Source organism: Chlorocebus sabaeus, chromosome 21, assembly GCF_047675955.1.
Source record: "Chlorocebus sabaeus isolate Y175 chromosome 21, mChlSab1.0.hap1, whole genome shotgun sequence".
Lineage (NCBI taxonomy): Eukaryota > Metazoa > Chordata > Mammalia > Primates > Cercopithecidae > Chlorocebus > Chlorocebus sabaeus.
Genome location: NC_132924.1, coordinates 5,633,559 through 5,642,253, shown reverse-complemented (window position 1 = coordinate 5,642,253; position 8,695 = coordinate 5,633,559). Strand labels below are relative to the sequence as shown.

Genomic DNA, 8,695 nt, shown 5'->3' with positions numbered 1-8,695 from the left:
CAAAACATACTTTTGCACATTAAAAAAAAAGTTTTGCACAGGTTGAACACAGAGTGCCCAGAGTTGGTAGTGGGAAGATGAGGTCATAGGAGTGTGGCTCTAAATTTCCGAGCATTGCCAGGGTTGATTTGGATTGGGTCAGAAATATCAAGTGATAACGACGAAAAAGGGAAAAAGGATGAGAATCCAGAGGGAGGGGCCGAGGCCTCCCCCAGTCACCCACAGTAGCACCCTTGCAATGTGTTCCTTGCACCGGTCCCCTAAGTCCCTCCCGCGCTAGCCGCCGGGTCCCGCCCTGCCCCGCCCCTCCTGGGCCCTGCCCCTCCAGACCCCGCCCTTCCCCGCCCCGCCCCTCTCTCGCCCGGGCCCCACCCCTTCCCGGGCCCCACTCCTGGAGCGCACCTTGCCCGCGGCCGCCTCAGTCTCTGCCGGCCATCCGGCGTCCCGGCCGTTGCTTGCTCCGCCCCCTCCCTCCGCGCCGGCGCTCGACTTCCCAGCCCCGCAGGCCTCACTCGGTTCAGGGCGGTTGGGCCGCACGCCTGTCGGCGCGGGGCTGGAGCGGGCGACCGAGCCAATGGGGCGCGGCGGTGGCGGTGGCTGTTGCGGTGGCGGCTGTGTCCGACCCAGACGGGCTGAGGGAGGCGGAGGGAGGTGGCGTCGGCGGCAGTAGCGGAGTGGGGAAGGTGGCGGCGCCCGTCCTGCTGAGAGTGTCGGTGCGGCGGTGGGAGAGAGTGACCGACATGCAGTGTGCGCCGCCGCCGGGATCCTGCTCTCCATCTGCGTCTACCATGTGGAGCTGGAGAAGCGGGACCACGGGCCCTCTGCGACCTGGGACCCTGCATGAAGTGCACCGCTGCGCTTGCCTCCAGGTAGCCGGCGTTGGGGAGTGGGGCCGGGGGCGGCCGAGCGAGGCAAGCGCGGAGGCCGAGGCCGCGGAGCGCGCGGCTGGAGCTCGGGACTGGAGTCCGCGGGGACCGGGCCGCGGGGGGGACTGACGTGGTCGGGCCGGGCCGGGGGCGACCCGAGCCCAGGTCGCGGGGAGGAGGTGGAAGTGCCGCGAGGCCGCCGGGGAGGAATGAGGTGGCAGAGTGCAGCCGGGAGGCCGGGGCAGACGGGGAGCGGTCGGGCGGGCTGGGGCCGGGCTGGGCAGGAGCGCGAGGGGGCTGCGGAGGGTGGGTCTCGGCCGGCTTGACAGGTTTCCTGGTTGTCGGGAGGCGGCCGGGGGTGTGGGACCCTGTCCGCCGCACCCGCGAGACCAGCGGCCACCTCTTGTCCCCACCATCGCTGCAGCCGAGGCTCTGGGGCCGGCTCCGACCCGAGGAGGGTTGCGTTTCCCACTGTCTTGGTGATGCTGGGTCAGGTGTTTCCGTGGTCAGGCCTCTTTGTACTCCAGCGCTGGTGAGAATTTGCAGACTTACTGGGACGGTGACATTTGCGGATAAACGCGAATTTGACCCTATTCTAAAAGAAGTAACCGGCACTTAACATATCTGATTTCTTGGATTCCCCCTCGTATATTTCAGTGTGCCAGGAAGGGGGGAAATGGTCTGAGTTCGAGTCTAGTTTAAGCTTCATTGGAGTAAAGGACAAGTATGTTATGTTTATGGCGGTGTTTTAGGCATTGGGATGACTTTTAAAGATTGTTGCTTATTAATATAATAGGATACCCATAACAGATTAAAAACACACGCTTTGCTAAACTGGAGCTATTGGTTTGGTTACTGATCATTTTAGTTTTTTTTTTTTTTTAATGTTGTAATTGGTTTGTCTGTTAGGTTTTATTTTAATGCATTAAATTTCCCTAGGCAAGTTACTTTGAAAAAGGGGGGAATTTACATTTTAAAAGAGGCTGCTTTTTTTTTTTTTTTAATGGGGTGATTAAAAACATAACAAAAGTCGAAGGAATGATTTCAAAATTGGTAGGCTACGATTTTAATAGAGACTATGTCTGATATTTAGATGTTTGTTAACAGTAGCCACATTTGAGCGATTTCTTCCCCTCCTGTTGATTGGTAAATTGGTATGTATCAGAAATGTATAGCTCACTAGTTTATTTCCACTCACATATTGTTGATTACATGAACAAGGTAGCATTGGAGTTTGTCTTGTTATAGGTTACAAACTTTAGGGAGCTGATCTTTCCACTTAGCTTTTTTCATAGACCAGATACTCTCTCGTTTGCTCTTAAACAAAAATCGTGTCGCTTTTTACAGGGGAAATAATTATCATAGGGCCAAATGAAACATTTTAAAAATGCATTTAAAATGTAGGTATCAGGTTACAGAACATACATGGATGTGACAAAAAGCTCACATTTGTTGTTGGTTATTCAGACCAAGGTTAATAGGCTGATTAGACTCTCAGATACTCTTTGAGAACCATTGAGTGTCTTTTATGCAAATATTTTTATGTTATTTCCACTGTCAGAAAGGACTTTTAAACTTGTTAGTACCTTCCACCCAAAGTTAGTTGAATGAATAAATACATAAGAAAAACATGTAGCAGCACATTTCAAGTATTTAAGAAACAAGAAGAGCTAAAAATAACTTGATCGTAGTTTAATATGGAATTTAAGCAGAATTTTTACCAATTTTCAATTTTTTTTTGAAACAAGTAGTCTATAATAAATGGACCATTTAACATTGGGGCATGGAAAGAGTACTTTACTGTATGCTTAAGTTGTTTTATTTTTTTGAGAGGGAGTCTTGCTGTTGTCGCCCAGGCTGGAGTGCAATGGCGCGATCTTGGCTCGCTGCAACCTCCGCCTCCAGGATTCAAGCGATTCTCCTGCCTCAGCCTCCCCAATAGCTGGGATTACAGACTCCCGCCATCATGCCAGGCTAATTTTTGTATTTTTAGTATAGAGGGAGTTTTTCCATGTTGGCCAGGCTGGTCTCAAACTCGTGACTTTGATTGATCCACCTGCCTCGGCCTCCCAAAGTGTAGGGTTACCACGGTGAGCCACTGCGCCCGACCTTAAGAATTTTAAGTTCTTAAAATTGCCGTTTCTTGGCTGGGCACTGTGGCTCACGCCACAATCCCAGCCCTCTGGGAGGCTGAGGCAGGCGGATCAACTGAGGTCAGGAGTTTGAGACAGGCCTGGCCAACATAGTGAAACCCCATCTCTACTAAAAAATACAAAAATTAGCATGGCGTGGTGGCGCATGTCTGTAGTCCCAGCTACTCAGTAGGCTAAGGCAGGAGAATCTCTTGAACCCAGGAGGCAGAGGTTGCAGTGAGCCGAGATCGTGCCATTGCACTGCAGCCTGGGCGACAAGAGTGACTCCATCTCAAAAAAAAAAAAAAAAAAAGAACTTTTCTTTAAAAAAGAGAGTTTCAAACCATTTAATAAGCATACACTCTAAGTATTCTCATAGTTATATATCCTGCAAGAGCTCTGTGTTTGTGCACCATAAAACATGAAGTAGTATATTAAAAGTATATATAAGTACATGTAAGACTAAAGGTAACTGGATCTCTTCATAGTTTTCAATGTGAATTTAATATGTTGTGACTTAAAGTGATATTTCGTTGTATAGCTGTGGACATAAAATAGTTTAACTTAGATGCTTGCTAAAGGAGGACGGGTAAAAATAAGATATGCTAATAAGAAGAGTAAATAACTTATTTGCCATCTATACAGTGAAATTATTTTAAGAAATTTGTTCAATTTGATGAGTCTGTTTATAAACTACTTGCAAAAATCAAGTAGTTTATAAACTAATGATTTCATAAATGAATTTACAAATCAACTTGTTTTTCAAGTAGTTTATAAACAGGCTGATCAAAATCACATGTGTGTATATACATATATAATCACATATATCTGTACATGTATAGACTCATTTTCTTTTGGAAGTGGGTAGACAAAATATTGAAAGTTTTTATTTTGTCAACCTGAAAGAGACTTTAAATGAAAGCTGATTATTGGAGACCTCAAGTTAGTTTATTGTGATAGTGATTGCCATGTAGCAGTACTATTCCAAATGTGACTGTTTTAGGAAAAGACAGTTTGAGCCCAGAGAAAAGTTAACAGATGAAAAAGATTCTGAAGAAAGTAATCTTCAAGGATCCAGAGTCAGCTCATGGTTTTGAATTGCTTAAACTCACTTTATTCTCATTTCACAATCCCTAAATGTCTTAACCCAAACAGAATAAGGTAGAGATTAATGAGAGAATCTTGAGGGGCATCTGTGTGTAAAGTCCTCTATTATTCTGAGGAGGCATAATGATGGGAAGTTCCAGACTTTTAGATTTCTAAAGAAATATTTTCCCCAAATTAGGAGGCTACAATAGAAATGCTGATTTTTTAATTCTACCAGGTACAGCCAATAAAAAGAGTAACACACCACTATCTCCTATCACCATCATTTCATTTAACAAGAGGATATTTCCATTCAAACAATTTGAAAGAGCAGAATCTCTCAGAATAAAAGATCTTTAAATGGGGAATCATTTAGCTCTATGGAAAAGTTTACTTTCAGACCAGCCTGGTCAACATGCTGAAAGCCCGTCTCTAGTAAAAATACAAAATTATCTGAGCATGGTGGCATACACCTGTAATCCCAGCTACTCCATAGGCTGAGGCAGGAGAATCAAGGCCTGGAGGACGAAGTTGCGGTAAGCTGAGATCGCACCATTGCATGCCACCCTGTGTGACACAACGAGACTCAGTCTGAAAAAAAAAGAACTTTATTTTCATGTTCTTACTATTTCCCATAAATCATTGAAAACTCTGCTGCAAACCTTCACGAGCCTGCCAGCTAACATTAAGTTAGCACTCCCTGCCTCCTTGGTTTGGTACACTGAGCTCAAATCTAAGGAATCTGTGTGGGCTTCCAGCCCTCCCAGTTCTTAGACTTGTAGCCTTATCTTCATGATGCCTCAGTTTCTTATCTTTTTTTTTTTTTTTTTTGAGACGGAGTCTCACTCTGCCGCCCAGGCTAGAGTGCAGTGGCTGGATCTCAGCTCACTGCAAGCTCCGCCTCCCGGGTTCACACCATTCTCTTGCCTCAGCCTCCCGAGTAGCTGGGACTACAGGCACCCGCCACATCGCCCGGCTAGTTTTTTGTATTTTTTTAGTAGAGACGGGGTTTCACTGTGTTAGCTAGGATGGTCTCGATCTCCTGACCTGGTGATCCACCCGTCTCGGCCTCCCAAAGTGCTGGGATTACAGGCTTGAGCCACCGCGCCCAGCCTCAGTTTCTTAACTAGAGATTTTAACATCTACTTAGGGCCTGGTGCAGTGGTTCACACCCGTAATCCCAGCACTTTGGGAGGCTGACACCTGGCAGAGCTCTTGAGCTTAGGTTTCAGACCAGCCTGGGCAACAGGGCAAAACCCTGCCTGTACAAAAAATACAAAAGTTAACCAGGCATGGTGGCGCATGCCTGTATTTCCAGCTTCTTGGGAGGCTGAGGTGTGAGGATCACTTGAGCTTGGCAGGCCGAGGTCCATAGTGAGCCGTGAAGGTGCCACTGCACTCCTGCCTGGTTGGTAAAGAGAGACCCTGTCTCAAAAAAGAAACAAATAAACCAAAAAAACCTACTTTGCTAGATGAGTGTTAGGATGAAAAGTGATACATGTATGTTCCTGAAATAAAGTTTGTCCTCAGTTGTAGCTGTCACCATTGATTGGAGATGTTCCTTTCTTTTTCAGTGTTTGATAATAAGTGCCTTTAAGTATAATAAGTTTCTTGTATATACTTGTTTATATATTTGGATATTAATTGTTTTAATGTAGCATATTGCTGACATAAAGACATGTTCATTTAAAACAATTTTGAAGTTGTGCAAGGGAAACTAATATGCGGAATTTTTTTTTTTTTAGATGGAATCTTGCTCTGTCACCCAGGCTGGAGTACAGTGGCGCGATCTCAGCTCACTGCAACCTCCGCCTTGTGGGTTCAAGTGATTCTCCCATCTCAACCTCCCGAGTAGCTGGGATTTCAGGCACCCGCCACCATGCTTGAGGAAGTTTTGTATTTTCAGTGGAGACAGGGTCTCACCATGTTGGCCAGGCTGGTCTTGAACTCCCGACCTCAGGTGATCCACCTGCTTCAGCCTCCCAAAGTGCTGAGATTACAGGTGTCAGCCACTGTGCCCGGTTTTAATATGCAAAATATTCTACGTAAGTATTTCCTGTATATTAGACCCCGTCTAAGAAGGGTTTCTATGTAAGCATAGTACATATGATCTAGAAAGGCTCATAGACTTGGTAAATCTACATTTCTTAAAACTATAAAAATAGTCCGGTTGTCCTATGGTATATGTATAGGACATATACTATAGGGGATTGGTTCCAGGACCCCTGTTTTCACCAAAATCCTGGCATAGTCAAGTCCCCACTGTGGGCCCTGCAGAACCTGGGTATATGAATAGTTGGGCCTCCATATATGCAGGTTTCATTCTGCATTTGGTTGAAAAAGATCCACATATAAGTGGGCTCACACAGCTTAAACCCATGTTGTTCAAGGGTCCACTGCATTTGAAAATCAAGTCCATGAAAAAGTTGCCATGTTTTACAAAATGTTGAATTACTACCTCCCCCATATCAAAATGTTGGATTATTACCTCCCCTGTATCTTAAAGTGCCATCTATTTACTACCCCATTGAGATAATGAAACTTTTAGAATTAGAATAGAACCTCGAGCCGGACATGTTGGTTCACACCTGTAATCCCTGCTGATGTGGGTGGGTCACTTGAGTTTAGGAGTTTGAGACCAGCCTGGCCAACACAGTGAAACCCTCTCTCTACTAAAATTGCAAAAAATTAGCTGGGTATGGTGGTGGGTGCCTGTAATCCCAGCTACTCAGGAGGCTGAGGCAGGAGAATCGCTTGAACCCAGGAGGCAGAGGTTGCAGCGAGCTGAGATCACACCACTACACTCTAGCCTGGGCAACAAGAGCCTTAAAATAAAAAAGCCGGGTATGGTGGCGGGCACCTGTAATCCCAGGCAGGAAAATCACTTGAACCTGGGAGGAAGAGGCTGCAGTTAGCCGAGATTGCACCATTGGACTCTAGCCTGGGCAATAAGAGAAAACTCCATCTCCAGAAAAAGGAACGTAGAAGTATTTACTGCTTCTTGCTTTGTCTGAGATTCACAGGTTAAGTGACTTGCCCAACACAGGTTGTTGTTATCTTGGGCAGGATATCTTGGACAAATTGAGACTTGACACCTGGCTTCCAGAGTACTTATTTAGAGTCCCCTTTGCACCCTACTGCCTGAGCCTGAAAGTTCTAGATGAGTTTGAACAACATAGTGAGGCCCTGTCTGTACAAAAAATAGCCAGGCATGGTAGCATGTACTTGTAGTTCTAGCTACTCAGGAGGCTGAGGTGGGAGGATCACTTCAGCCTGGGAGGTTGAGGCTGCAGTGAGTTGTGATCATGCTACCGCACTGCAGAGAGGGCCACAGAGCAAGACCCTCTCTCTCTCAAAAAAAAAAAAAAAAAAAAAGGGGGGGGGGGTTAAAAGTATATCTTCTTTTTAAAAAATAGAAGGCCAATATAGATATAACAGAAATTGTCATATTGTCAGATTCTTTTCTGTACTCAGACCTAACAAAACATGCTGTCTTCAACTTTACTTAGTTGAAGACAGCTTTATTTAGTTGAAGAGAGAAAAGGTTCTAATTTGGGTTCCCTTTATCCAAGGAATTTCCACTTTTACTATGTATTGTTCAAACTGAAAAGAGACTTTGTATTTAATCTCAGATGTCATTAAGTACTTGAAATAAATTAGATTTCTAGTTAAATTAAGAGCTGCTTCAAGTTCTTAATTAGTAGTACATTCAATAGTCAGGAATGCACACTGTTGTTGTTGAGACGGAGTTTCACTCTTGTTGCCCAGGCTGGAGTGCAATGGTGCGATCTCGGCTCACTGCAGCCTCTGCTTCCTGGGTTCAAATGATTCTACTGCCTCAGGCATGAGCCACCATGCCCAGCTAATTTTGTATTTTTAGTGGAGATGGGGTTTCTCCATGTTGGTCAGGCTGGTTTTGAACTCCCGACCTCAGGTGATCCGCCTGCCTCAACCTCCCAAAGTGCTGGGATTACATGCGTGAGCCCCCATGCCTGGCCAGGATACACACTCTTAATTTCATGGTCACCTGTTACCATGAAGCCATTTTCCAGATATATAAAATCTCTAATTTTCACAAAACCAATATATAGAGTATGTGGCTACTGTCTTTCTTTTTTCATTTTTTGAGACAAGGCTTCCCTCTGTTGCCCAGGCTGGAGTGCAGTGGCATGAACAAGGCTCACAGCAGCCTCGACCTTTCAGGCTCAAGGGATCCTCTCACCTCAGCCTCGAGTATCTGGGACCACAGATGTATGCCCACACGCCTGGCTCATTTTTAGTTTTTTGTAGAGATGGGGGTCTTGCCATATTGTCTGGATGGGTCCAGAACTCCTGGGTTCAAGTAATCTGCTGACCTCAGCCTTCTAAAGTGCTGGGGTTATAGGCGTGAGCCACCGTGCCCTGCTTGTCTTCTTTCTCAAGTTGGTCAGTTCTCCTTGCAATGAATGCCTTTCTCCTTACATTTGAACATCTGAGGAATTACTGACATAAAAAATTTCCATTTCTTTCTCTGTCTTTTTTTTTTTCTGAGATGGAGTCTCACTCTGTCACCCAGGCTGAAGTGCAGTGGCTTGATCTCAGCTCACTGCCACCTCGGCCTCCCAGGTTCAA

The 8,695-nt window shown here is 45.8% G+C and overlaps 1 pseudogene; it reads left to right on the top strand.

Moving 5' to 3' along the window:
- The first annotated feature begins 389 nt into the window (after window positions 1-389).
- Window positions 390-8,695, top strand: part of LOC103247677 (septin-14-like) — a 92,058-nt pseudogene continuing 83,752 nt past the window's right edge.